Here is a 27,742-nt window from a genome sequence, read left to right as displayed (position 1 = left end):
TAGGTCTGTACAAGGTCCTCTTTATTCCTGACCCCCATTCTTATTTCTTCTACTTTGCTCACAGGCATCCACCAGTATGCTTGAGACTTATATATTATTTAGAGCATTTTAAATTTACACTGGTTCCGTGCTATTGATTTTATTTTGTTTCTCACACTTTTTCCACTTGACACTATGTCTTAAGAGCTAAGCACATAGCTGAATATATATCTGCTGCATTAATTCTGGCTGCTTCTTAGTTTCCCACTGATTGGATACATTACAGCTGATGGAGTTATCTTCTTGACCACCAGTGGCCAGGTTGCTTCCAACTCCCTGGCACTGCAAACAATGCTGAGATGCACACCTTCAGACTGGTTCTAGTAAACACCTGCATGTAAGTTTCTGTGGAGTATATTCCCAAAAGTGTGATTGCTGGGGCATATTTAGTTGCCTAACTATTTAGTTGCATCAGTTTACCATTGTAGACCAACAGCCTTTGAATGTACCCTTCCTTCATTTTTTTTTTAAGATTTATTTATTTATTTTAGAGAAAGAGATTGAGAGGGAGAGCCAGCACAGGGAGGGGCATAGGGAAAGTGGGAGAGAAACTTTAGCAGACTTCCTGCTGAGCAACAGTAGGGCTTGAGGTCACCACCCTGAGATCATGACCTGAGCTAAAACCAAGTCAGGTGTTTAACTGACTACAACACCCAGGAGCCCTCATATTCTCACTAATTCTTGATATTAAACTTTAAACGTTTTATAATGTGGTACCTCATTGTTATTTTAACTGCTTTATTTGATTACTAAAGAGTTTGAGCAAAAAAAAAAAAACAAAAAAACAAAAAAACAAAAAAAAGAGTTTGAGCATCTTTTCATGGATTTGTTAGGCATTCATATTCCTCCTGTAATTTGTGTGTTCTAATTCTTTGTCCAGTTTTCTATTGGATTTTTGAAAAAGATTTTATTTATTTATTCATGAGAGACAGAGAGAGAGAGAGAGAGAGAGGCAGAGACACAAGCGGAGGAAGAAGCAGGCTCTGTGCAAGGAGCTTGATGTGGGACTCGATCCCAGGACTCCTGGGATCATGCCCTGAGCTGAAGGCAGACACAACCACTGAGCCACCCAGGCATCCTATCTATTGGATTTCTTGCCTCTTGTTGATATATAGAAGTTTTCTCTATATTCTATTTTTAAAAATTATTTTTAAAAAATATTTTATTTGAGAGAAAGAGAGAGAGAATGAGAGGGAGAAGGAGAGAGAATCTGAAGGAGACTCCATACTAAACACAGAACCTGATGCAGGACTTGATCCCACAACTGTGAGATCATGACCTGAGCTGAAACCAAAAGTCATTTGCTTAACTGACTGAGTCACCCAGGTGCTCCTCTCTGTCTATTCTACATATGAATTCCTTGAGTTTTAAAGGGGACAAATATATTCCTCTAGGCTGTCACTTGTCTGTTAACTTTGTCTATGATGTCCTTCTTTGAAAAGAAACCCAATTTTTTTTAAAGATTTTATTTATTTATTCATGATAGACATAGAGAGAGAGAGAGGCAGAGACACAGGCAGAGAGAGAAGCAGGCTCCATGCTGGGAGCCCGACGTGGGACTCCATCCCAGGACTCCAGGATTGTGCCCTGGGCCAAAGGCAGGCGCTAAACCGTGGAGCCACCCAGGGATCCCTAAGAAACCCAATTTTTATATACTGAAATCTATACATTTCTTCCCTGATTGTTTATGGTTTTGAGAACTTCTCTACTACTCTAATTCAAGGTCACAGAGATATTTTCTATACTTTCCTCCTTATCTTTATTGGTTTCTATTTCAGATTAAAGCATCTAATCCGGGCAGCCAGATTAGATGCTTTATCTAAGCATACAGATATACTTTATGGGTGGCTCAGAGATTTAGCGCTGCTTTCAGCCCCGGGTGTGATCCTGGAGACCCGGGATCGAGTCCCATGTCGGGCTCCCTGCAGGGAGCCTGCTTCTCCTTCTACCTGTGTCTCTGCCTCTCTCTGTCTCTCATGAATAAATAAATAAAATCTTAAAAAAAAAAAAAAAGAAAAAAAGTATCTAATCCATTACGTTAGCATTTCTATGTGGTATGAGGTAGGACTCCAGAGGGCTTTTTCTCCATGGAGCAAGATAGTGCTCCCAGCAACAATTCCTAAATAATCTACCTTTTTTTCATTGTGAGAGGTGCCACCTCTATTGTATATGAAGTTTCTATGTACATGTGAGTGTGTTTCCGGATTGCTATTTTATTCCATTGATCTGTCTACTCCTGTGCTAGTATTAAATTGTTTTCTTTCTTTCTTTCTTCTTTTTAAGATTTTATTTATTTATTCATGAGAGACATACACACACACACACACACACACACAGAGAGAGAGAGAGAGAGAGAGAGAGGCAGAGACACAGGCAGAGGGAGAAGCAGGCTCTATGCAGGGAGCCTGACATGGGACTCGATCCTGGGTCTCCAGGATCACACCCTGGGCCAAAGGCAGGCTAAACCACTGAGCCACCCAGGCATCCCCTAAATTGTTTTCATTACTGTAGTTTTGTGATGTGATCTTAATATCTAGTAAGAGAAGTCCTCCATCTTTGCTCTTCTTTTTCAAAATTGCCTTAACTACTGTGTCTTATTCTTTGTATTTTTTAGAATCCGTTTGTCACATCCCTCTCAAAATCGTGCTGGAATTTTTTATTTTATTTTATTTTATTTTATTTTATTTTATTTTATTTTATTTTATTTTATACATTTTATTTATTTATTTATGATAGTCATACAGAGAGAGAGAGAGGCAGAGACACAGGCAGAGGGAGAAGCAGGCTCCATGCACCGGGAGCCCAACGTGGGATTCGATCCCGGGTCTCCAGGATCACGCCCTGGGCCAAAGGCAGGCGCCAAACCGCTGCGCCACCCAGGGATCCCTGGAATTGTTTTTTTAAAAGATTTTATTTTATTTACTCACGAGAGATACAGAGCGAGCGAGAGAGAGGCAGAAGGAGAAGCAGGCTCCACACAGGGAGCCCGACATGGGACTGGATTCCGGGTCTCCAGGATCACGCCCTGGGCTGAAGGCAGCGCTAAACCGCTGTGCCACCGGGGCTGCCCTCGTGCTGGAATTTTGACTGGAAATGTATGCTAGGTATGTGATATTTTTAGAAGAACCTATAGGGGCACCTGGGTGGCTCAATCAGTTAAATGTTTGACTCTTGGTTTCAGATCAGGTCATGATCTCATGAACTGTGGGATCAAGCCCCGCATGGGGCTCTGCACTCAGTGGAGAGCCTACTTGAAGATTCTCTCTCTGTCCCTATCCCCACTCATGCACTGCACTCTCTCTCTCTCTCTCTCTCTCTCTCAAATAAATAATAAATAAATCTTAAAGAAAAAAGAAGAAGAACATGTAGATTTCTACTGGTAAGCTATTCCACATGAACAGAGTACTCTATATTTTCTTTTTATATTTTATGCTTTATTAGGGTTTGTAAGATGATTTTTAGAACTCTTGATTACAGAAATCATGACAGATATATTTAGAGATACATTTACAAGAGTGTCATGAATATTTGGAAACTACATGTTCCATAATAAAAGGATGGTTAAAAAACTGCAAATAGTTTGATGTATGCATTAACAGAACATTGCATCAAAAAAACCCTTGGGCAGCCCGGGTGGCTCAGCAGTTTAGTGCCGCCTTCAGCCCAGGGCGGGATCCTGGAGACCTGGGATCGAGTCCCACGTCAGGCCCCCTGCATGGAGCCTGCTTCTCCCTCTGCCTGTGTCTCTGCCTCTCTCTCTCTCTCTGTTTCTCATGAATAAATAAATAAAATCTTAAAAAAAAAGAAAACATACTTTCAGGGCACCTGGGTGGCTCGGTTGGTTAAACCTCTGCCTTCAGCTCAGGTCATGATCTCAGGGTCCTGGGATTGAACCTACATCAGGCTCAAGGCTCAGTGGGGAGACTTTTCCCTCACCTTCTCCCTCTGCCCCTTCTCCTGCTCATGCTGTCTCTTTCTCTCTCAAATAAATGAATATCTTTAAAAAATGCCCCCAAACAAAACAAAAAAACCCATAGTTTCAAAGAATCTTTAATGACATGAAAAAATATTCTTGCTATAATAATTACGTCATTAGTCAATGAAATTACACAGACTTCAGTTGTCTTTATTATATATTTTTGGGTATGTTCCAAGTTCTCTAAAGTGAACATACTTTATTTTTGTGATAGCTGTTTTTTTCTTTTAAAAAGTTGATGGAGGCAAATAAGGTTTACATTTGCCATCCGACTACTCAGAAACATGGAAAAATGGTTTCTGACTCATCTGATGAGCTCATCAGGCAAGAAACGATAACTCATATGAAAATTTCCTAGTTTGACTCTCTGCCTGCTCCATCTGCTGGGACTCCTCACAGTTTGTTAGGCCACCTGACTCACTCAGCTAAGCATGAGCAAATGTAATTTCACACATTTGCTTTTTCATGTAATAAATATTTAATAATCTGCTGCTGTGTGCAAGCACTCTATGAGCCGTTGAAGACAAATGGCCAAATTACATCGTCTCCATCCCAAAGGGGCTCAGCAGGGCATATTCCAGACCCTAAAGGCTGCCCGGCTGTCAGGACCGTCTCTATGCCAACTCTCACGTCTTCTACACTTCAGGCATGCCAGACTTTTTTTCACTTTCCTCGTGTTGTTCCCTCATTTGGAATTTCTTTCCTTCCTTATCCACCAATAAAAATGCTATCTCACACATCTGTGAGGGCTTCTCTGACCCTCCCACTTTCTCTGACACTCTGCCAGCACTTCTAATGTGGCTCACACTTGGCATATTTTTGGTGCATTTTTGTCTTTTTAGTCATCCAAAAGCAAAGTTGGAAGCATGATTGTTATCTGCATTAAATACTGCATTTTTTGGTTGCAATAGACAGGAAAAATGGAAATTCAGCATATATATTTTAGAACAACACACACATAACGCTTTTCCCTTGTGATATTGTTAGCAGATGGGGGATTAGGGAAAGCTGTTATGGCAGCCTTGGGCAAGTATAGGACCCCATGGGTGATAGTTCACTAGTGACTGTTTAAAAGTTTGAATCAAAGAGGTTGTCTGATAGATTTCATTGAATCCGAGGGGATATTTATTAGGGAATCAATAGACCGAGATAACTCCGAGACCAAAAAAGAGTGATTCTATCAGGAGCTGAAAAAACAGGGTTTAGCTGTGTCGCTGTTGTTCCTGCCCTGGGCTTCATCCATTTGGAGATGTGTCTAATTATGATTTCCATAGGGCATCTTTTCCAAAACTGAGCTTTGCTCTCCAGAGCTGGGTTTCCCTGTGGAAGTTTCTCTCCAGACTTTGAGGAAAGTAGCTACAGAGGCCCAGCTAGCTATGTGAGCAAGGCAAGCTCCATTCCTTCTCCCAGACTCACCCATCAGCTCTACTCTTCTATATGGAGTGAGGGTGGGGATGAAGACAATGCTCCTTCCACAAGTCTCCTTTCTGGGATATGGAGTTGAAATACTCCCCACCTTCCCCACTATGGAAATGTGGACTTCCACACATCTTGTATAGTTCCTATAACTCCTCAGTTATATTCTTACTCTCATTTTATAAGCATGTGGGGAGAAAATGGAGACAGCAAGGGACTGACAGGTCACCTGGAAGTTTTAGATGAAAGAGAAGGAAAGAAGGTGGCTGGTGGCTCAGCTGATTAAACATCTGCCTTTGGCTCAGGTCACGATCCTGGGGTCCTGAGATCCAACACCAAGTAGGGCTCCCTGCTCAGCGGGGAATCTGCCTCTCCCTCAGCCTCCACTTGTGTGTGCTTTCTCTCTCAAAGAAAGAAAGAAAGAAAAGGAAGGGAAGAATTTGAGGTGCAAAGTCAGTACGTTTTTGTTTTTTGAAAGGAGAACTTGTTTATAAAACAAAGAGAGCTTTGTTTGTAGGCTAGTAGTTCTCAAACTTGAGTATCGGAATCACCTGGAAGGCTTGTTAGAACACGGATTGTGGGTTGCACGCCCAAAGTTTCTGAATTAGAAGGTCTGGGGTGGGGCTGGAAAAGTTGTATTTTTAACAAGTTCCCACGTGGTGCTGTTGCTTGTTGGGCCCATCCTCTGAGAACCATTGGTACAGGCTAAGGCAGGGGTTGGCAAAACATGGCCCACTGCGTGTTTTTTTTTTTTTTTTTTTATCATTCATGAGCTAAGAATGTTTTTTTACATTCTTCTTTTTTTTAAAGATTTTATTTATTTATTCATGAGATACACACACACATACACACACACAGAGAGAGAGAGAGAGAGAGAGAGAGAGAGACAGAAGCAGAGGCAGAGGGAGAAGCAGGCTCCATGGGGGTCCCCTGACATGGGACTCAGTCCCTGGTCTCCAGGATCATGGTCTGGGCTGAAGGTGGCGCTAAACTGCTGAGGCACCCAGGCTGCCCAGTTTTTTACATTCTTAAATGGTTGAAGAAAAAAAAAAAAAAAAAAACTTTCTTGCATGTGAAAAAAATTCAAATTTCATTGCCCATAACTAAGGTTTTTTTTTTTTTTTAATTTTTATTTATTTATGATAGTCACAGAGAGAGAGAGGCAGAGACATAGGCAGAGGGAGAGGGAGAAGCAGGCTCCATGCACCGGGAGCCCGATGTGGGACTCGATCCCGGGTCTCCAGGATCGCGCCCTGGGCCAAAGGCAGGCGCTAAACCGCTGCGCCACCCAGGGTTCCCCATAACTAAGATTTTATTGGGATACAACCATGCTTATTCATTTTGTATTGTCTAGGGCAGCTTTAATGTTAGAACAGCAGAGTTGAGTAGTTGTTACAGAGACTCTATGGCCTGCAAAGCCTAAAATATGTACTACCTGGTCCTTTACAGAAGAAGTTTGCTGTGTACCCTTCTGCCCCAACAAGAAACTAGTTGTGATGGAGAGGTTAGTAATATGGGAGAAGGGTAGCTGATTGAAGGGGGAGTGTTCTGCATGAGGCAAGAGAAGGATATCTTATCCTCTGAAATTGGAGGGAAGTTGGTGAGAATTAGGGGGAATCTAGGTAAAGTTGTAGATGTGTCAATTGGTTAGAATTTGACAAAGACCAATTACTAGACATGAAGGGGAAGAGGAATTGATAAAATTTGTTAAAGTTAAAATATTTAAGGGGAAATAAGAAAAATCATAAAGGGCCAGCTGAGGCTGAAGATCAATAATTTTTAGTAGTTTCATATACATAATGTGTGTCATTATATCTAATTTTGCTTATTGTCCCAATGTAGGAGCAGAGAGGATAATCATAGTTTCGATCTAGAATGTGAAGATAGATGTGCCTTGGAAATGATGGTGGTCACAAAAGAACTGTGCATAGGATCAACCACATTAGTATCCTGGGTTCAGAAGGTTAAAAAAGGTCAGGAAAATGCTAATTGAGAGAAATGAAAGGTTTAAGGTTTAAGAAGTAGCAGACTGTCCTCTGGGATTCAGAAATAGTGGTGCTTGAAAAATAGGCATCCATAGTCAGAGGATGAGTTATTATTGTTCAAAGTTTAATCAATGGAATGATTCCAGATATAACAGCATCCAGAAGTGATCATAAGAAAGGGCTGAATGAAGTGAAAATAGCTATCACTGAGGCATCAAGAGACTAGGACACTCCAATATTCAAAGGGTTATTCCCATGGATGTTGAAGACTTCCAAGATGATGCCCATTTACTAAGTAGTCCAAGAATGTGAGCAGGTACAGTAAGCCGATGTTCAGAGATAGAATAACTCTTAAATGCAGAGCAATACTTCAAGGACAGGGAAGGCCTGGAAGTACTCTCGGGAATGAGGAAGAGCTTTACCTTGCCCACCCACCTTAGATACATCAGCTGCAGAGATGGTTAGCCCCCTACAACTAGGCTGCAGTGGTCTTGGACCAGACCCAGGCCTTTATTATGACTAAGGGATTGAGATAACGTTCTGTGGACTAGGGATGCAGAAAAACGACAGGTAAGGGAAAGAAACAGTGGAGCAATATGGGGATGAGGGTGTTGGGGGTTGTTGCTATTTTGGTTGCTGGCCAATTTAGCCAACACTGTGATGCCTAGCATGATTGAACAGCTGTAGTGTTGCTCCGTGCAACTCTGTGTTGCATGGTCCTTAAGTCTCAGGCCAAGTTGGGCAAGGTGGAGGTGCTGAGAGTGGAGGAAGGAGAAGAAATGGGGGGCAGTAAGCAAAGCAAAAGTGCACAGGCCAAGAAGCTTAGAAGAAGGGGCCTATTTGTAAGGAGCTGAGAATTTGGGGGTGATATGGCTGATGGCTAGAAGCATCTGCAGATGAGTCAGGTGCCCTGTAAGCCAAGTCTGATCTTTTCTGTGAGTGTTCTGGTCTCATCGAGGATTTTTAAGTCATGGAATGATATGATGAAATCACCATTTTAAGAAGTTCATTTGGTGGTGGTGGGGAGCATGAATCGGAACTTTCTAATCACTCACAATAATTGACACTGTAATCACGGTGATTCCTGTGGCCTGCTTTATATTAAGATATTTGTGTAATGGGACACCTGGGTGACTCAGTGGTTGGGCATCTGCCTCCGGCTCAGGGTGTGGTCCTGGGGTCCTGGGATCGAGTCCCACATTGGGGTCCCCGTGTTTCCTGGGGCCTCAGGAAGAGGGAAGAAAGTAGATTCTCTGGAGCTGGTTTGTGAAGACTCCTGAGAATAACTCTGAGAAAAGGGTTAGCCTCTGCCTGAAAAATGGAGGCAAGGCAAGCATCCTGCCCAGCAGCACAGCAGTGAAAACAAACTCTTTCTCATGAATAAATTATTTATTTATTTATTCACGAGAGACACAAAGAGAGAGAGAGGGAGGCAGAGACATAGGCAGAGGGAAAAGCAGGCTCCATGCAGGGGGCCTGATGTGGGACTCGATCCCGAGACTCCAGGATCATGCCCTGGGCCGAAGGCAGGTGCCAAACTGCTGAGCTACCCAGGCGTCCCAATAAATAAAATCTTAAAAAAAAAAAAAAAAAAAAGATATTTGTGTAACCTGTCTTCTTTACTATTTTATGAGCTTTCCATTGCCAGGGAGCCTATTTTATTCTAAGACATAATATTCCCTCCCATCACTTAGCATGTTCTTGGACCTAGTAGGTTCTCAGTGAGTGTTTATGTGTTTATGTGAAGATTAATATACTCTCTTGTAGATGATTACCTTTCATAATTTATCCTTATTTCCTTCTTCCCCTGTTTTCATTCATGCCCCATACTCATAAACCAACTATTTATTTTAGATATGGGACCCAAAATCAAGATAGATATTTGGCAAAGATGTTTTTCTTTAATTTTGAGTTCATGTATAAAAAAAAGTTCGTAAAAAGTGAATTACAGGGATTCTTGGGTGGCTCAGTAGTTGAGCATCTGCCTTTGGGTCAGGGCGTGATCCCAGGGTCCTGGAATTGAGTCCCACATCAGGCTTCCCATGGGTAGCGTACTTCTCCCTCTGCCTATGTCTCTGCCTCTCTCTGTGTCTCTCATGAATAAATAAAAAAAATCTTTTTTTTTTTTTTAAGTAAATTACATTTAGGGGCTCCTGGGTGGCTCAGTTGGTTAGTTGGCTGCCTTCAGCTCGGGTCATGATCCCAGGGCCCTGGGATTGAGCCCCACATGGGCTCCCTGCTCAGTGGGAAGACTGCTACTCCCTTTCCCTCTGCTCCTCTTCCCACTTGTCCTCTCTCTGTCTTTCTCGCTCACTCTTGCGCTCTCTCTCTGAAATAAATAAATAAAATCTTTTTTAAAAAAGAAAGTTACATTTACTTATATATCATTGCTTTTATCAAAAGGAAATTATATAAAACAGACTGCTTTGGAAAGCCCAAGATGGATGGTGTCTATGCTTTTGTACATCAGGCACTTGGACAGAATGTAATGAACTCATCCATTTTGCTTGAGGGGCCATGGTGACTTGTGCATTTCCTGGGACCTCAGGAAGAGGGAAGAAAGTAGATTGTCTGGAGCTGGTTTGCGAAGACTCCTGAGAATAACTCTTGAGAAAAGGTTTAGCCTCTGCCTGAAAAATGGAGGCAAGGCAAGTATCCTGCTCAGCAGCACAGCAGTGAAAGCAACCCATACATGAAGGGGACAGAAGGGAAGGAAAGGGAGGATCTACTGGGGTAGGGCTGCTGGCTCACAACCAGCATGAGGGTCCCATGATGCGGTGGTGGCGGGAAGAGGCACAGGGTATGCACAGGATCTGAAGATTGAGGCTATTTGTAGAGATTGGGAAGCTGCAGGCCAGGTGTGGGGGCTAGGGTACAAGATGGGAGGTATCAGCATCCCCTAAAGATTTCAGGAGAGAGCAAAAGGCTTGGACAAGGTAGAAAGTTTCTAGAGTGTGGGAGAAAGGATTCAGGGTAGGGGGGCCGTGAGGCAGAGGGCTGGTAGAAACAGCAGAAACCCCCTCTTCATTTTATCCAGGGGTTCTTGTGGCCCAGGGCGATATACATTGTGACACAGTCGGAAACTAGAGGACAGAAGAGAATTATGGTTATTGTTATATTTGTATCTAATTTGTATCTAGATTTTCATCATGACTAATAGCATAAGAGGAAGCTTGTGCTTACTCTCCTAAATGGGAGGATAAAGGTTTACTCCTAGCTTCTTGAATTTAGTTTTTTTTTCTTAAAGATTTTATTTATTTATTCATGAGAGACACACAGAGAGAGACAGAGACATAGGCAGAGGGAGAGGCAGCCTCCCTGAGGGGAGACTGATGTGGGACTCGATCCCGGGACCCTGGGATCACGACCTGAGCAGAAGACAGATGCTCAACTGCTGAGCCATCCAGGTGCCCCTGGAATTGAGGTTTTAATACTAACAATAGCCAATATTTATTGAGCTATTACTATGTGCCAGGTGTCACTATTAATTATTGTCACAACTTCCAAGTAGATACATCCTTTTATGGATGAGAAACTGAGGTTCAGAAAGATTTACTAACAGTGTGGAAGTGGTTAAGTGGAAACATCAAGCCTGACCTATGGGTGCCTGAGAGTTGCCCCTGACTACTGGGCTCTGTTGTTCCTTTAAGAGCTCGCACAGTCAGCAGTGATCTCCGTAACTGTCGTGGTCCAGGTGACCCTTGTGGTATGCAAGATGCTCTGACTTGGGATGCGGGTTTTTACTGGCTTCTTGAAGTGGGAAAGGGGAAGGCCTGGGATACACTCAAAAGGTTCTGACCAGCATTGTCCTGAGGGGATCCAATACCTCTAGGGACAAGAAATGGGCAGGGAGAGAAGATGGGAGGGTTTTGAGAGGAAACACAGAAAATCTCAGGTTGTAACAGTTCTCTGTGCAAGTGGTGTTCCTGTAAACCCACCTACCTCTAGGGACCCCCATCTTCCACATGTCAAACACCCTCCCCCATATACTCGTTCCAGAAGTATTGATTGATGGCATTGTGTGACATGGGAAGGCAGTGGAGGGTTTTAAGCAGCAGATCTTACAATTTTATGTTTAAAAATAATCACTCTGAAAAAAAAAATCGCTCTCTCAGGCTGAGAGGAAAGCAGCTCAAGATTTGTTACACAAGAAATCTTAGAAGTCTTTTCCCATATTCTATGATTCAGGGGTAAGGTGAGAGAGGAAAAATAAGTTAAGCACCTCTTTCCTTCTACTGTCTCTTTGCTCAAGTTCCCAGATTTCCCAGAATGCTTCTTTCCTTCCTCATTTCATCATCTTACCCCTTCCATTCTGGAATCTCAGCCAACTTTACCTTTACTATGCACCTGCCCTATGGCCCTTAGGAAATTAACAGAAGGCTCAATGCAACAGTAAGCCATACATTTCTATGGATGTGTCATTAGGTAAATGTCCTGTATCAGTGATTTTAATAAGGTTTTAATAATCAGTGGTTTTAATATCCTACTCAGTGGAAGCATCTTGATGCATAGTGCTTCAGTGGAGACAAGAAGGGGGATTTTACCCATAGGCTGTTGGGAGATTTTTTGTTTTGAGATGTTTTTCTTATTGATGACTCCTCAGGATAAACACAGCAAGAGTGGAAGCTAATGCGCATGTGTATTCTTTATCTCATGCCTTTCACTATTCCAAGCACTTGAATCATTTATTCCTCATTACATCCTTCTGAAGTAGTTATTATTGCTCCATTCTGTAGATAAAGAAATGGAGGCACAGAGAGTCTAAATTAAATAACTTGCCCAAGATGCATGGATAATAAATATTCTTGACCACTATGTCATGCAAAGAATATGCCAATGCCAAGCAAGTTTAATATATATGTATAAAATATTATATAACTTAATATAAGTATATGTCAATATACAAAATACTATATTATATATATTTAAATACAGTGGTAAGGGGATCCCTGGGTGGCGCAGCGGTTTGGCGCCTGCCTTTGGCCCAGGGCGCGATCCTGGAGACCCGGGATCGAATCCCACATCGGGCTCTCGGTGCATGGAGCCTGCTTCTCCCTCTGCCTGTGTCTCTGCCTCTCTCTCTCTCTCTCTGTGTGACTATCATAAATAAATAAAAATTAAAAAAAAAATTAAATACAGTGGTAAGGCCACATAACGTGTGATCTCCCGCTTAACAAATTTTTAGTGTACAATACACTATTGTTGGCTATGAGCACAATGTTGTATAGCAGATCTTTAGAACCTATTCATCCTGCATAATTGAAATTCTATACGGGTTGACTAGCAACTTCCCATTTCCCCCTCCCCCTAGTCCCTGACAACCATAATTCTATTATTTGCTTCCATGAGTTTGACTATTTGATATAGTCACATAAGTGAAATCATGCAGTATGTCTTTCTGTGGCTGGCTTATTTCACTTAGCATAATGTCCTCAAAATTCATTTACATTGTCACATATTGTAGGATTCCCTTCCTTTGTAAGGCTGAATAGGATTTCATTGTATGTATGTGCCACATTTTAAAATCCACTTACAGGGCACCCCAGTGGCACAGTCATTTGAGTGACTGATGCTTGGTTACAGCTCAGGTCATGGGCTCAGGGTCGTGAGATTGGCCCTGCCTCAGGCTTCCCGCTCAGCACGGAGTCCGCCTATGATTCTCTCTCCCTAGGAAAAAATAAAATAAGACAAAATCAGAGAGAGAGGCAAACCATAAGAGACTCTTAATCATAGGAAACAGACTGAGGGTGGCTGGAAGGGAGGGGGGTAGGGGGACAGGGTAAGTGGGTGATGGACATTAAGGAGGGCACGTGATGTCATGAGCACTGGGTGTTATATGAGACTGATGAATCACTGACCTCTACTTCTGAAACTAGTAATACATTATATGTTAATTAATTGAAATTAAATAAAATTAAAAAGAAAGAAAAACACTGCAAAAAACTATTTTTGTCATTTGACCTCTAGTACAGAAAATTTGATAATTAGAACACATTCTCAAGAAATTTAAAAATTGTTCTACATTTGTTTAGTGAATCTGTAATTTTACCTAAAGTATATGCCAGTTTTTCAGGTCCGAGAAATAAATAACATAGTCATTAATATAATGACTTTTAAGTTATAAAATTAATGCCATTAGTGTAGAACAGATTAATAGGTTTTATTAAACATTTCTAAGATTTGACTTTTTGAATTAACGTTTATCTATGTTGTATCTAACAAATAGCTGTTGTGGCTTACGCAATTAATATTTTAAAATGTGGCTAATATTCCTTAAAGATATACTAAAATTAAAGACAGAGTTCTTATGCCATTAAAAGAAAAAAAATTCTGCCTTTGCTCTTGCTCCTCCCCCTTTCAAAAAAATCAATCAATAAAATCTTTTTTAAAAAAGCTTTTTTTAAAATAAAATCTTTTAAAAGAGATTTATTTATTTATTTGAGATAGAGAGGGAGAGAGCATGAGCAGGGAGGAGGGACAGAGAGAGAGGGAGAAGCAGGCTCTCCAATGAGCAGGGAGCCTGACCTGGGGCTACATCCCAGGACCTTGAGATCATGACCTGTGCAGAAGGCCTACAGTTAATTGACTGAGCCACCCAGGTGCCCCGATAAATAAATCTTAAAAAAAATCTACTTATCCTCCAATGAACATTTAAGTTGTTTTTAGTTTGGCAATTGTAGATAGTGCTGCAATGAACACAAGGGCGCGGATAGCTCTTCAAGAGATGAAGTATATAAAAAAGTGCTCAACATCACTGCTCATCAGAGAAATGCAAATCAAAACCACAAGTAAAAAAATCACAATGAAATATCAAATATCATTGTGTTAGGATGGCTATTATAAAAAAAAAACCTCAAAACACCAGTGTTGGCAAGGCTGTGGAGAAACTGGAACTCTGCTATTGGAAGGAACGTAAAATGGTGCAGCCAATGTGGAAAAAAGCATGGAGTGTCCTCAAAAAATTAAAAATAGAACTACTATACGATCCAGCAACTCCACTTATAGGTATTTGTTCAAGTAAGGTATTTTCAAATGAGTTTAATGTTGTCCAACTCTGTAGTGCCTTTTTTTTTTTTTTTAAGATTTTATTTATTTATTCATGAGAGACAGAGAGAGGCAGAGGCATAGGCAGAGGGAGAAGCGGGCTCCCTGAGAGGAGCCTGATGTAGGATTTGTTCCCAGGACCCCAAGATCATGACCTGAGCCAAAGGAAGAAGCTCAGCCACTGAGCCACCCAGATGCCGAACTCTGTAGTGCTTTAACCACCTGGGTAGAGTTACTACAATATTGCTCACCCCACTTCCTTTCATGGAAATCCTCACGAACACAGCAGAGGACTCAGAAATTCTCGAGTCACATAATAAGAATGGACCATGCTGGGATCCCTGGGTGGCGCAGCGGTTTAGCGCCTGCCTTTGGCCCAGGGCGCGATCCTGGAGACCCGGGATCGAATCCCACATCAGGTTCCCGGTGCATGGAGCCTGCTTCTCCCTCTACCTATGTCTCTGCCTCTCTCTCTCTCTCTCTCTGTGTGACTATCATAAATAAATGAAAAAAAAAAAAAAAGAATGGACCATGCTGAAATAAAACATTGTGTTAAAATACCGGAAGAACCTGAAAATTATGTAGATGTTTTAGGAGAAATTAATGTTCCAGAAAGACACTGGCTGGTTTCCAAACATAGTCTTAGCACCTCTGGGTGTGTCTCTGGCCCTTATTATCATAATTGTTTCCTGTTTCACTTTGCTCTCACCCATCTGAGGTGAGTCACTCTGATAACTCAGAAATTTTCCGTCACTGCCAGAAGGCTCAAATCCGGAATGAAAGGAACTGAAATCTAAAAGAGATTTCAAAAGGAAACCTGCTGCTGAAACTTCAAGCTTTGTCCCAAGGAGATGTAAATAATGAAATCCTCTTAAAATAATGCAGGGCTACACTGTCACAGCAAATCGCACCCGATCCAGATTCTCTCTCACCAAGCACACACAGAGTTTGTTAGGCAGGGTGGCCACTCAAGCTGATACTGCTGTGGCAGGTCTCAACACAGCCCATTCAAACTTCCTGCTTGTTGTTGCAATGATGTGATGGAGGTGGACTGATGCCACTTGTACAAATCAACAATTTGGACTTGTTGCTAGAACTTCAGAGCTGGAGTGGAAAGGGTCTCACAGGTCATCTAGGTGAAATGATGGTTTCCATCAGCTCATGCTGCTGTAACAAAACTATGGGTGGTGTAGGTGAGAAACATTTATTTCTCACAGTTCTGGGCTGGCAAGTCCAAAGTGCTGAGCAATGACCTGGTGAGGACCCTTTTCCTGGTTTGCAAATGGTGCTTTATTTGTGACCTAATGACCTAATTGCCTCCCAAAGGCTCCAGCTCCAAAGAGTATCACTTCGGAGGTTAGAGTGTCAACATATGAATTTGGGGAGACAAAAACATGTTTACGTCAGTGATGGAATTTTTTTTTTTTTTTTTTTTTTTTTTAGTTTTAGAAGTGGAATCCTATCTTTAAATAAGACTTTAAATGGACCCCTAATACGCAAAGTTCACAATTTAATTTGCCAGCCTTTCTTTCTGTCTTCTGAGTGGCCTGCAGAGGCACACACATCAACACAGTATGAGGAACTCCGATCTAGTTTAAATCTCTCACTATGCAAGTGAGAAGACTGAGGTTCAGGGAAGAGCCCCAACATGTCTAAAGCCATTCATTATAGCGGCGCGTGGGTGGCTCGGTCACTTAAGCATCTGCCTTGGCTCACAATCCCAGCGTCCTGCTCCACGGGGAGTCTGCTTCTCCCTCTCCCTCTGCCACTCTCCCTGCTCATCCTCTCTCTCAAATAAATAAATAAAATCTTTAAAAAAGTCATTCATTGTGTTAGTGGCAAAGTTGTGGCATGACTAATTTAGGAAATGGAAATTTCATTTTTCCAGTTATCTTGTTCAAACATATTGTCATCACTCTTTATTCTTGTCTTACTTTCACACTGCACATTTTTTAAAAAAGATTTTATTTATCTCTTCATGAGAGACAGAGAGAGGCAGAGACATAGGCAGAGGAAGCAGGCTCCCTGTGGGGAGCATGATGTGGGATTTGATCCCAGGTGGAACCATGCATGACCTGATCGAACTTGATCACAAACTTGATCTTGGTACCACGACCTGAGCCAAAGGCAGATGCTCAACCACTGAGCCACTCAGGTGTCCCACACTGCACATCTTGTGGTCCATCATCAACTGGTTTCAAAATATATCCAGAATCAGACCATCAGTTGTGCTATGACTTTGATCCAAGTTGCCAGCATCTTTCTTCTGCAATAGCATCACAACTCACCTCTATGCTTCCGTCTATTGTTTTTTTTTTTTTTTTAAGATTTTATTTATTTATTCATGAGAGACACACACAGAGAGGCAGAGACATAGGCAGAGGGAGAAGCAGGCTTCCTGCAGGGAGCCTGACATGGGACTCTGTCCCAGGACTCGATCCCGGGACTCTGTTCTAGGACTCTGGGATCACACCCTAAGGCCAAAGGCAGATGCCCAACCACTGAGCCACCCAGGTGACCCCTGCTTCCATCTATTGTTGATCCTATCTCCCCCCGCCTTTACTGGCTTCACTCAGCAGAACAACCAAATCAGTTCTTTTAAATTTTTTTTTTCTTTTTTCTTTTTTTATTTTTATTTTATTTTATTTTATTTTTTTATTGGTGTTCAATTTACTAACAAATACCCACCATTTGCTTCAACGTGGATGGAACTGGAGGGTATTATGCTGAGTGAAGTAAGTCAGTCGGAGAAGGACAAACATTATATGTTCTCATTCATTTGGGGAATACAAATCAGTTCTTTTAAAAACACTGCATTTAATTGTATCTGAGATGACACCAAGTTAAGATGCATCATTATCTTATGTGCCACTGAGAAAGAAACACTTCCAGTCATATAATGATGTAATGCTCTCCATCACTTACAAGTTTTGCCTTATCCTTTGTACTTGGCTCTAGAACAGCAACCCTGCCCTCTTTTTTTTTTTTTTTTTATTGGTGTTCAATTTGCCAACATATAGAATAACACCCAGTGTTCATCCCATCAAGTGCCCACCTCAGTGCCCATCACCCAGTCACCCCAACCCCCCGCCCACCTCCCCTTCCACCACTCCTAGTTCGTTTCCCAGAGTTAGAAGTCTCTCACGTTCTGTCTCCCTTTCTGATATTTCCCACTCATTTTTTCTCCTTTCCCCTTTATTCCCTTTCACTATTATTTATATTCCCCAAATGAATGAGACCATATAATGTTTGTCCTTCTCCGATTGACTTATTTCACTCAGCATAATACCCTCCAGTTCCATCCACGTTGAAGCAAATGGTGGGTATTTGTCGTTTCTAATGGCTGAGTAATATTCCATTGTATACATAGACCACATCTTCTTTATCCATTCACTGTCGATGGACACCGAGGCTCCTTCCACAGTTTGGCTATTGTGGACATTGCTGCTAGAAACATCGGGGTGCAGGTGTCCCGGCATTTCACTGCATCTGTATCTTTGGGGCAAATCCCCAGCAGTGCAATTGCTGGGTCATAGGGCAGATCTATTTTTAACTCTTTGAGGAACCTGCACACAGTTTTCCAGAGTGGCTGCACCAGTTCACATTCCCACCAACAGTGCAGGAGGGTTCCCCTTTCTCCACATCCTCTCCAACGTTTGTGGTTTCCTGCTTTGTTAATTTTCCCCATTCTCACTGGGGTGAGGTGGTATCTCATTGTGGTTTTGATTTGTATTTCCCTGATGGCAAGTGAGGGCGGAGCATTTTCTCATGTGCTTGTTGGCCATGTCTATGTCTTCCTCTGTGAGACTTCTCTTCATGTCTTTTGCCCATTTCATGATTGGATTGCTTGAGTTTAATAAGTTCTCTATAGATCTTGGATACTAGCCCTTTATCTGATACGTCATTTGCAAGTATCTTCTCCCATTCTGTAGGTTGTCTTTTAGTTTTGTTGACTGTATCTTTTGCTGTGCAGAAGCTTCTTATCTTGATGAAGTCCCAATAGTTCATTTTTGCTTTTGTTTCTCTTGCCTTCATGGATGTATCTTGCAAGAAGTTACTGTGGCCAAGTTCAAAAAGGGTGTTGCCTGTGTTCTCCTCTAGGATTTTGATGGAATCTTGTCTCACATTTAGATCTTTCATCCATTTTGAGTTTATCTCTGTGTATAATGTAAGAGAATGGTCTAGTTTCATTCTTCTGCACGTGGATGTCCAATTTTCCCAGCACCATTTATTGAAGAGACTGTCTTTTTTCCAATGGATGGTCTTTCCTCTGTCGAATATTAGTTGACCATAAAGTTGAGGGTCCACTTCTGGATTCTCTATTCTGTTCCACTGATCTATGTTTCTGTTTTTGTACCAGTACCACACTGTCTTGATGACCACAGCTTTGTAGTACAACCTGAAATCTGGCATTGTTATGCCCTCAGCTATGGTTTTCTTTTTTAGTATTCCTCTGGCTATTCGGGGTCTTTTCTGATTCCACACAAATCTTAAAATAATTTGTTCCAACTCTCTGAAGAAAGTCCATGGTATTTTGATAGGCAACCCTGCCCTCTTAAGGCTGGGTTAGGTGTTCTACCTACGTGCGTACTCTCACAGCTTCTTGTACTATCTGTCTCTTAGGTAACACTGTATTCTAATTACTTGTTTGCTTGTCTATCTTCTTTTAGTATGCTAAGGTACTTGAAGGCAAGAACTGTGCCTCATTTACTGCAGGATCTTCAGGAAATACCACAATGCTAGTGTTACAGGATTTCTCCTCCTCTGGTGCTTGGGGTTCTTGGTCATGCCGTTTCGAAGAATGAAGAGGTAAGACCAGCAGAAGAGTGGTGGGCAGCAAAGCAATGTTTATTGAGTGACAGTGAAATTTATTGAGTGATAGAGTACAAAGGTCCCAAAGAGGTAGAGGACCTGAGAGGGTGGCCCTCAGAGTTTCTAAGTCTAGGGTTTTTGCTTTTTAAAAAATTTTATTTATTTGATGGAGAGAGAATAAGCAGAGGGAGCAGCAGGAGAGGAAGAAGCAGGCTCCCTGGAGCAGGATGAGGGATTTGATCCAGAGACCCTGGGATCATGAACCAAGCCAAGGACAGACACATGACCAACTGAGCCACCCAGACTCTGGTAAGTCTAGGGGTTTTTAGGGCCTTGTTGGTGGCTGTTTTAATCTGATTAACCCTCCATGCACCTGTCATCCAATCAGGTTTTTGTCATCTATCACATGGGAAAGGGAGGTGGGCTCCTTCCTGGGTAGTATAAAATCCTTTTAAGGGTGGTTTCTTCTTAGGGCAGGGGCCCCTTGTCCCTGCCTTATTTTCTTCCAACTATCTTTTATCACTAGTACACAGCAAGTGATCAATTAATATTTGTTAAATGAATGAATGTTATATAGGCTGATTGTATTGTCAAAGTCTAGCATTGTATGAATACATGAGCCCCCCAAAACTTTATTTACTGATTATATCAGCAGTTATCTGTCAAAGTTAGGCTACAACACAGTTTTTTACTAGGGACACTATCATGTAGGGTGACTGTCTTCCTGGACAAACTACTGTGGTTGGTCATCCTATCATCAGAATACAGCACTCTTCCAATTTTATCATCATCCTATGGAGCTTCTGTATTTGTACTTTCATATATTTAAGAGTTTGAAAACAAACTTTATTTCCCTGAACATGCTTAAAACTTTTTCTCCTTAAAATTATGTCTTTTAAGTACACATAGTGTACATGATAAACTACAGTCATCTTTGACTTTCAAGATGTTTCCTTCTACATAATTACTGTTTTTAGTTTCCATGTGGCCTTCATTTATGCACTCACATGCATATTTACAAAACCAAACTTTTATTTTTTTATTATTTTTTTTATTTTCAGGATTTATTCTTTTCTTTTTTTTTTAATTTATTTTTTATTGGTGTTCAATTTACTAACATACAGAATAACCCCCAGTGCCCGTCACCCATTCACTCCCACCCCCCACTCTCCTCCCCTTCTACCACCCCTAGTTCGTTTCCCAGAGTTAGCAGTCTTTACGTTCTGTCTCCCTTTCTGATATTTCCCACACATTTCTTCTCCCTTCCCTTCTATTCCCTTTCACTATTATTTATATTCCCCAAATGAATGAGAACATATAATGTTTGTCCTTCTCCGACTGACTTACTTCACTCAGCGTAATACCCTCCAGTTCCATCCACGTTGAAGCAAATGGTGGGTATTTGTCATTTCTAATAGCTGAGTAATATTCCATTGTATACATAAACCACATCTTCTTTATCCATTCATCTTTCGTTGGACACCGAGGCTCCTTCCACAGTTACAAAACCAAACTTATGGAAATATACAGTATTATTCTAGGGGGTACTTATTTCCAAATATATTATGCAAATTGCCTTTATATTTAAAAATGCATTTTTAATGAGAATTCTATAACATTTACCATATATAATTAAATGAAACTAAATATAAAGGACAAACCAGCATTGCTCAGGGCCCACTTAAATGTATTTAAATTCTGAACAGTCTGGACATAAAATATATATTCTGAAAAAGAGATCAAGAAGTCCAAGTATTAATGTAATTGTTCTTGGAACTCAGAGGAGAATGTTTTTTTTTTTTTTTTTTTTTTTTTTTAAGTAAACTCTACCCTTAACATGGGGCTTAAACTCCCTACCCTGAGATTGAGAGTCAGATGCTCTACCCACTGAGCCAGCTAGGCAAGAAATCTCTACACTCAATGTAGAACTCAAACTCCCCATTCCAAGATCAAGAGTCAGATGCTCTACTGACTGAGCCAGACAGGTGCCCCATGTCTTTTTAAACCAGATCCTTCTATCAAGAAATTCAGGCAATTTTGTAACGCTGTTCCTTGGTTCTAAGCAACATAAATAAATTCGACTAACTTAAGACATAAGGCAATTCCCTGGGGTGGGGAGTCGGGGGAAAACTTGTGTAGTCTGTAGACACCATAGAAAGCTAAAGACTCAGGCTTAGGAACATCTGTTGTCTCAGAGTTGCTGCTGCAAGATATGTCCTCCAAACACATTTTCAATCCTTTCAGTCACAAATTTCCATGTACAAAATCTCATTATTCTGACTTGTGTTATAAATCCACCTCTTAGCTTGGGGTGTGTGTGTATGTGTGTGTGTGTATGTGTGTGTGTGTGTGTGTGTGAGAGAGAGAGAGAGAGAGAGGTAGGAGGAAAAATAGAGAGGTCAAGGGAGAGAAATAGAGGACAGTGTGGTAGGATAGACTGACGAAGGAAACTTAATTTACTGTCCTATCAAGATTATACATAACAGAGAGTGTCCTTTCCCTAAAAAAAATGAGCTGTTGTCAGGAAGAGGGAAAATATGCTGGGCAGCCAAAATTTTCATCAGTTGTCTTTGTGGAAAAAAGTTACCCTTAAGCAAAATTTTTCCGATAGTCAAAATGCTCAGCATATGTTTGATTCATGCAGTTATGATAATTTTTCTAGAAGGGAAAATAACTTTTTCCCAACAAAAAGGTGCCCACATCTCTGCCTGATAATGACCCATTTATCTAAGTAATATATATTTATTGACCAGTAAAACTATGTGTCAGGGATTGTTTTAGGTGTGGTGACAGCAGTTTATAGGATACAAATACTGCCATCATGGAGACTGCATTCTAGTGGGTGACTTAGCAAAAAAGTAACTAGACCCACATCATAAATTCAGATAATAAATCAGGATAAGAGCCATGGGGGTATTTTAGATGTAGTGTTCAGAAATTACCTCTATGGAGGTGACATTTCAGTGAAGAATTAAATGACATAAAATTGGAGAATGTTCCAACTGGTGAGAACAATAAGTACAATAGTGAGGAACAGGAAAAGCTTGTGAAGGAAATCAGATTATGCCACCCTGAAATGTACTACTTTGGCATAAGGACTATTTTGAGCTGAGAGAACTTGAGAAACAGCAGATGTAAGAAAAGCTGTCTATCCTCCCCCTTTGTGTTGAAGACAGGGTGTATGTTTTTCTTTGTGAAAGTGTACCCCTCCCCATTCCAATCCAGAAAGAAGAGGACTCTAATCACTAGAAACACTCTTATCACCAAAGGCTGTGTGAGATTAAGTCTGCATAATAAATCTCACTAAAATAACCCTTATCTTCCATTTGCTTCTGTCATGTATTTAACTTCCTGCAATTTACCAGCCCTTGAAGCCTAAGCCATTTTCTTTGTCTTGTCACTTCTCCACAGTTTATTGCTCTTTGTTAGAATAGTATATAGCTTTTGTTCTACCCATTTCCCCACACCCCTTCCTTAGTATAAAGGCTTCTGTATGTATGTGTAATAAATATTTTCTCCTGTTAACCCATCCTTTGTCAGTTTGTGGAACCCCAGGCACTATACATAAGAGAGTAGAGGGAAAAGTTATTTTCCTTCCATATACATGTTTAGGTCACTGCAAGAAGAACAGTGAGGCTGGAGCCTGGTGAGAGAGCAGAAGAGGTGTAGGAGATGAGATCAGAGCATTAAGTTAGTCACTAGAGCATGAAAAACCTTATATGGAGTCCAGACTCTATTATAAGTGGATGCAGAGTCTATTGAAGGTTTTCAAGTAGGAAAGTGTATGTTTTAATGGCAGCCAAAGGGAAAATGGAATTCAGAAGGCAAGGGTGGAAGCAGGGAGACTATTGTATTCATCCAGGTGAGAGCTGAATGGTGGGGGCTTAGGCTCACGTGGCAGCTGTGAAGGTATTAAAAAGTCAGTTTCCATTCCTAAGTTATGAAGCACCCAGATCTTTTTTAATATTATTTTTTTAAAGATTTTATTTATTTATTCATGAGAGACACACACAAAGAAAGGCAGAGGCACAGGCAGAGGGAGAAGTAGGCTCCATGCAGGGAGCCCGATGTGGGACTCGATCCTAGGACTCCAGGATCACACCCTGAGCTGAAGGCAGATGCTTAACCACTGAACCACCCAGGTGTCCCTGAAATACCCAGATTTTGTTGGCAGATTGGATGTAAGGAGTGAGTGAAAGAAAAGAATCATGGAAAACTCATAAGTTTGTGGCTTGAGCAACTCAGAAAATGAGATGGAAATAATTGGGGGAGAAGCAGAGTTTTGGTGTGGGAAACAGAGATTTTGGTTATGGTAAATTTGAGGTGCTTATTGGATGTTCAAGGGGAGTCATTGGTTGGATGTCCAAATTTGGGGCCTTGAGGAGAAATAAATCTGTGCTCACTGTATAGTTGGTAATTAAATCCATAGCCTAGATAAATGGGAGAGTGTAGGTACAGAGGGAAGAGAACTCAGAATCAAACCACATTCAAAGAAGGAAAGATACAGCCAAGAGGGGCTGTGAAAATGGGCTTTGGAGAAATTTGAAGAGAAAGAAGCATGGAACTGGCATTTGGGCCAGAGGGAAAGTGAATTTCCTAGTGCATGAAGTGAGATTGCTCCATAGTGCTAACAACCCCATTGAGACCTGTGACCATGATTTCAAAGTTAGAACCAGTCAGCACCACAGTGTGTTAGTTAATTAAACCATTTTTGGCCATCTGGGTGCAGGTGCTGGGTAGGTAGAGATGGGGTTTTCACAGGAACCAAGTTTTGCCTCCAACTCAGAAAAATAGAGGGGTGGGGCAGTCAATGGTGCCATCAAAGAATGATTATAATGATGAACAATGAGAGTACAAGCTAGAGAAATGGGTAAGAAGGAGGGTAGAGGCAGACAGTGAACGTACTGGAGACTCTGGTGAAATTTCTGGGGAGGCTGGAGGCTTGCTGAGGACAGCAGGAAATCTAGATATCTGGGAAAGTGGTGATCTGAGAATGAGAGGGCTGGAGCAAGATTTCAGAAATAGGAAATGATCATCAGAGATGATGAGGTCAAGGACCTGAGAGGCCAAGTTGTTGGCTGTGGAATCACTAAGACTAGTGACAGCAGTTGTGCTAACAAGGGACAGAAAACCAGGAGCTTTAAAGCCTCAGAGAATGAGGGTGAGCCATGGGTGGTTGACGGGTGGTTTGTGAAACAAAGAGGTCATGGAGTCTAGATTCTAATGCCATGTTCTTTAAAGAGTTGAATTTGTGTGGGCATTGGAGAAAAGGAGGGTTTTGCCAATGACATCTGTGAGTTCCACAGGATGTAGTAGAAAAGTTCGAGTGCTTCAGGAAGATTGGGCCAGTTAGGTACATACAGTGTTATATGGGGAGAAGGGTCTGGTGATGATGGATGATCTGGAAACCTGAACTGTCATGAGTCACCAAGGTAAACAGAGAGGTGAGGCCGACTGACATTAGTCCTGTGATCTTAGGAGAGGCTGGGCAACCAGTCCATTTATAGCTTCTTTCTCTGATTTGGACTCCTAGGTAGTTTCTGATGGTAAGCCCCCTGTCAATCTTCCCAGGAGCTCCAAATATTGACCTAACCCTCTAGCCTTCCAATGTTCTTTACAGCACAAGGTATCCTCATGCCTCACCATCCTGATCACCCTCTCCTGGCTACCTTCCACTTTATCAGCATCATTGTTAGGATGTGTTTCCTAGAGCAGAATATGATATTCTGAATGTGAACCAGGAAGTACAAAGTGTCTTTAGCATGCTGCCTCCTTTGTTTTAGATTCTATTCTTTTTTTTTTTTTTTAAGATTTATTTATTTTTGAGAGACATAGAGAGAGAGAGAGGGGCAGAGACACCGGAGGAGGGAGAAGCAGGCTCCATGCTGGGAGCCCGACGTGGGACTTGATCCCGGGACTCCAGGATCGCTCCCTGGGCCAAAGGCAGGTGCTAAACCACTGAGCCACCCAGGGATCCCCTTTAGATGCTATTCTTATATTCATCTACCTGTTTGTGTTTCTCAGTTCATGGTGAGCAAGCATTCTGAGAAAGGTTCGCCCTGCCTCCTCAGAAACTGCTATTGTGCCAATTCTTCCTACAGACCTACACTTATAGAATCATATAAGTTCCTGAGCAAGATGGAGTCAGGATATCATTCAAGCTAACACATTTTTTAAAAAAGATTTTAGGGACGTCTGGGTGGCTCAGCGGTTGGGCACCTGCCTTTGGCTGGGGTTGTGGTCTTGGGATCCGGGATCGAGTCTTGCATCAGGCTCCCTGTGGGGGGCCTGCTTCTCCCTCTGTGTCTCTGCCTCCCTCTCTCTCTGTCTCTCTTGAATAAATAAATAAATCTTTAAAAAATTAAGAAAGATTTTATTTATTTATTTTTGAGAGAGTGAGAGAGAGCACAAGCAGGGGGCGTGGCAGAGGGAGAAGGAGAAGTGTGGGTGAGCAAGGTGCCCACCTTGGGGCTTGATTCCAGGACCCCGGGATCATGACCTGAGCAAGGTGCCCACCTTGGGGCTTGATTCCAGGACCCCGGGATCATGACCTGAGCCAAACACAGACGCTCAACCACTGGGCCACCCAGGCACCCTGCCAACACATTTTATATAGCAATTTCTTTTATTTTTATTATTTATTTATTTATTTATTTATTTATTTATTTATTTATTTATTTATTTATTCAGGAGAGACACAGAGTGGGAGAGAGAGAGGCGGAGACACAGGCAGAGGGAGAAGCAGGCTCCATGCAGGGAGCCCGACATGGGACTTGATCCGGGGTCTCCAGGATCAGGCCCTGGGCGTAAGGCGGTGCTAAACCGCTGAGCCACCCGGCTGTCCCAACACATTTTATAGATAGGAAATAGACTTCTATCTAGAGTAAGTGATGAGTACATTTTGATATTCCGAATAAAATATTTGGCTGGTTTAGAAAAAAAAATGAGTAATGAAATCGCTTGCAACTGTCTTAGTTTAGGACTGCGAATCTAAACCTCTTCCTCTTGGGCAGATTTGAGCTATTCTCAGGGCAATGGGACATTTTCCTGTTGGTAGAGGGATTTACATTTGCACAGGGTGATTTACTGACAGCCATGGGGACTCAGGTGCCTGACCTGGAATCAGGGCTGGTCCCAGCACTTTAAGGAAGTCTGACTTGCATTGGCATTTTGCTTCATTTCCTCCACCCTCTAGGCGTTTTTATCAGCCAGTTAACAGACAGGGAAGACAATGATACTTATAGGAGCTATTTTGAGATCATGGATTTTGAGAAGAAAGGACTTAGTAAATTGCTCTGCTTTTGAATAATAACATTGGAAAAACGAATTCAACTCAAAAATCTTCATTCTTATTTTCTTAGGAATAGAATAATAGAAGAACATCAAATAAGGAAATCAACCCTAACCCTTTTTCTGACTGAGAACACCCTCATACTGCATGGCTCCAAATAAACAAAGTGCTGATGGGAATCGCCTGCCTCTAGGATATTCAAGACTTGTGGAGTAGTGGCTTTATTTTGTAGCACTTGTTTGTATTGTAACCCCATTAGAATGGGCCCATTTGGTTGGGCTTAAAGGTTGGTCTTTTCCATTTTTTAATGGTCAATTCTCCATTCCTCACAGATTATAGACCTTGAACTCACTAGTTGTTAAGTCTAAAATGCTGGCCAGTAAGTCTTCTGGACAAATTCCAAGCTGGGGTCTGTCAGGTAAATAGTTAACAGGACAAGACAAAGAGAATTAGGCACTGCTCTTCCATTATTGACCACCATCTTATTCATCACTTTGTGCTGAAATCTCTTTTTTAAGCACACAGTTATTTGCAGTTTTTATTGATCTTTCCTTGGCCTTTGCCTCTGTGGTCAGGAATCTATTCTGAACTTCGCTGTTTAGCTTCATAGAATCCCCAGAGCTACTAAAACTAATGTAGAAGCTGTACTTTAATGGCATATGAAAATCTGGGTCAATAGATAAATTTAATTCAGTTGGAAGTAAAATGTAATGTGATGTAGTCTACACCTTCATTTTAAAGCAACTCTTTTGTAATGGCTTGACATCATCTCTCTCTGAGCTGTGTGGATGACCCCTTGCTAAGGAGATAAGCACTCCTATATGCTGATACCATGATTTTATTATCAGGATTTACTGTAATCTCTTACTGTAAAAAAATGTCAGTAGATCCTCTTTAAAGAATCCAGTAATTTATGGGAATTTAGTATATTAAGGTGGCCTTTCAAAACAAAGAGGAATGATGGAATATTTAATAAATGATATTGAGAAAATCAGTTATTATTTAGGAAAAAAAGTTTATTCTTATCTCACAGTGTGTCACAAAAGAAATTTCACCTTGTTTAGAGGCTTAAGCATAAGGGACTCTACTATAATGTATTAAAATAAAACAAAGATTATTTTAGTAATTTGGGGGAGGAGAAAGCACAAGCAAGACACCCAACTTAGAAGCCACAACAGA

At 41.4% G+C, this 27,742-nt stretch overlaps 3 long non-coding RNA genes across 3 annotated transcripts in view; all 3 read left to right on the top strand.

Moving 5' to 3' along the window:
* LOC144316139 (uncharacterized) overlaps positions 1-27,742 on the top strand; it is a 339,579-nt gene that overhangs the window by 39,329 nt on the left and 272,508 nt on the right. The window lies entirely within an intron of this gene.
* The window catches only part of LOC144316140 (uncharacterized), a 162,486-nt gene that overhangs the window by 31,899 nt on the left and 102,845 nt on the right, over positions 1-27,742 (top strand). The window lies entirely within an intron of this gene.
* On the top strand, positions 10-26,599 carry LOC144316141 (uncharacterized). The gene is made up of 4 exons (XR_013381968.1): positions 10-376; positions 2,654-3,143; positions 19,131-19,269; positions 25,100-26,599. It is a non-coding gene; the product is annotated as an uncharacterized LOC144316141 (long non-coding RNA).

The sequence above is a fragment of the Canis aureus genome, chromosome 6 (genome assembly GCF_053574225.1).
Source record: "Canis aureus isolate CA01 chromosome 6, VMU_Caureus_v.1.0, whole genome shotgun sequence".
Lineage (NCBI taxonomy): Eukaryota > Metazoa > Chordata > Mammalia > Carnivora > Canidae > Canis > Canis aureus.
Note: the sequence above shows the minus strand (reverse complement) of the source record. Positions and strands in the feature narration are given on the sequence as shown.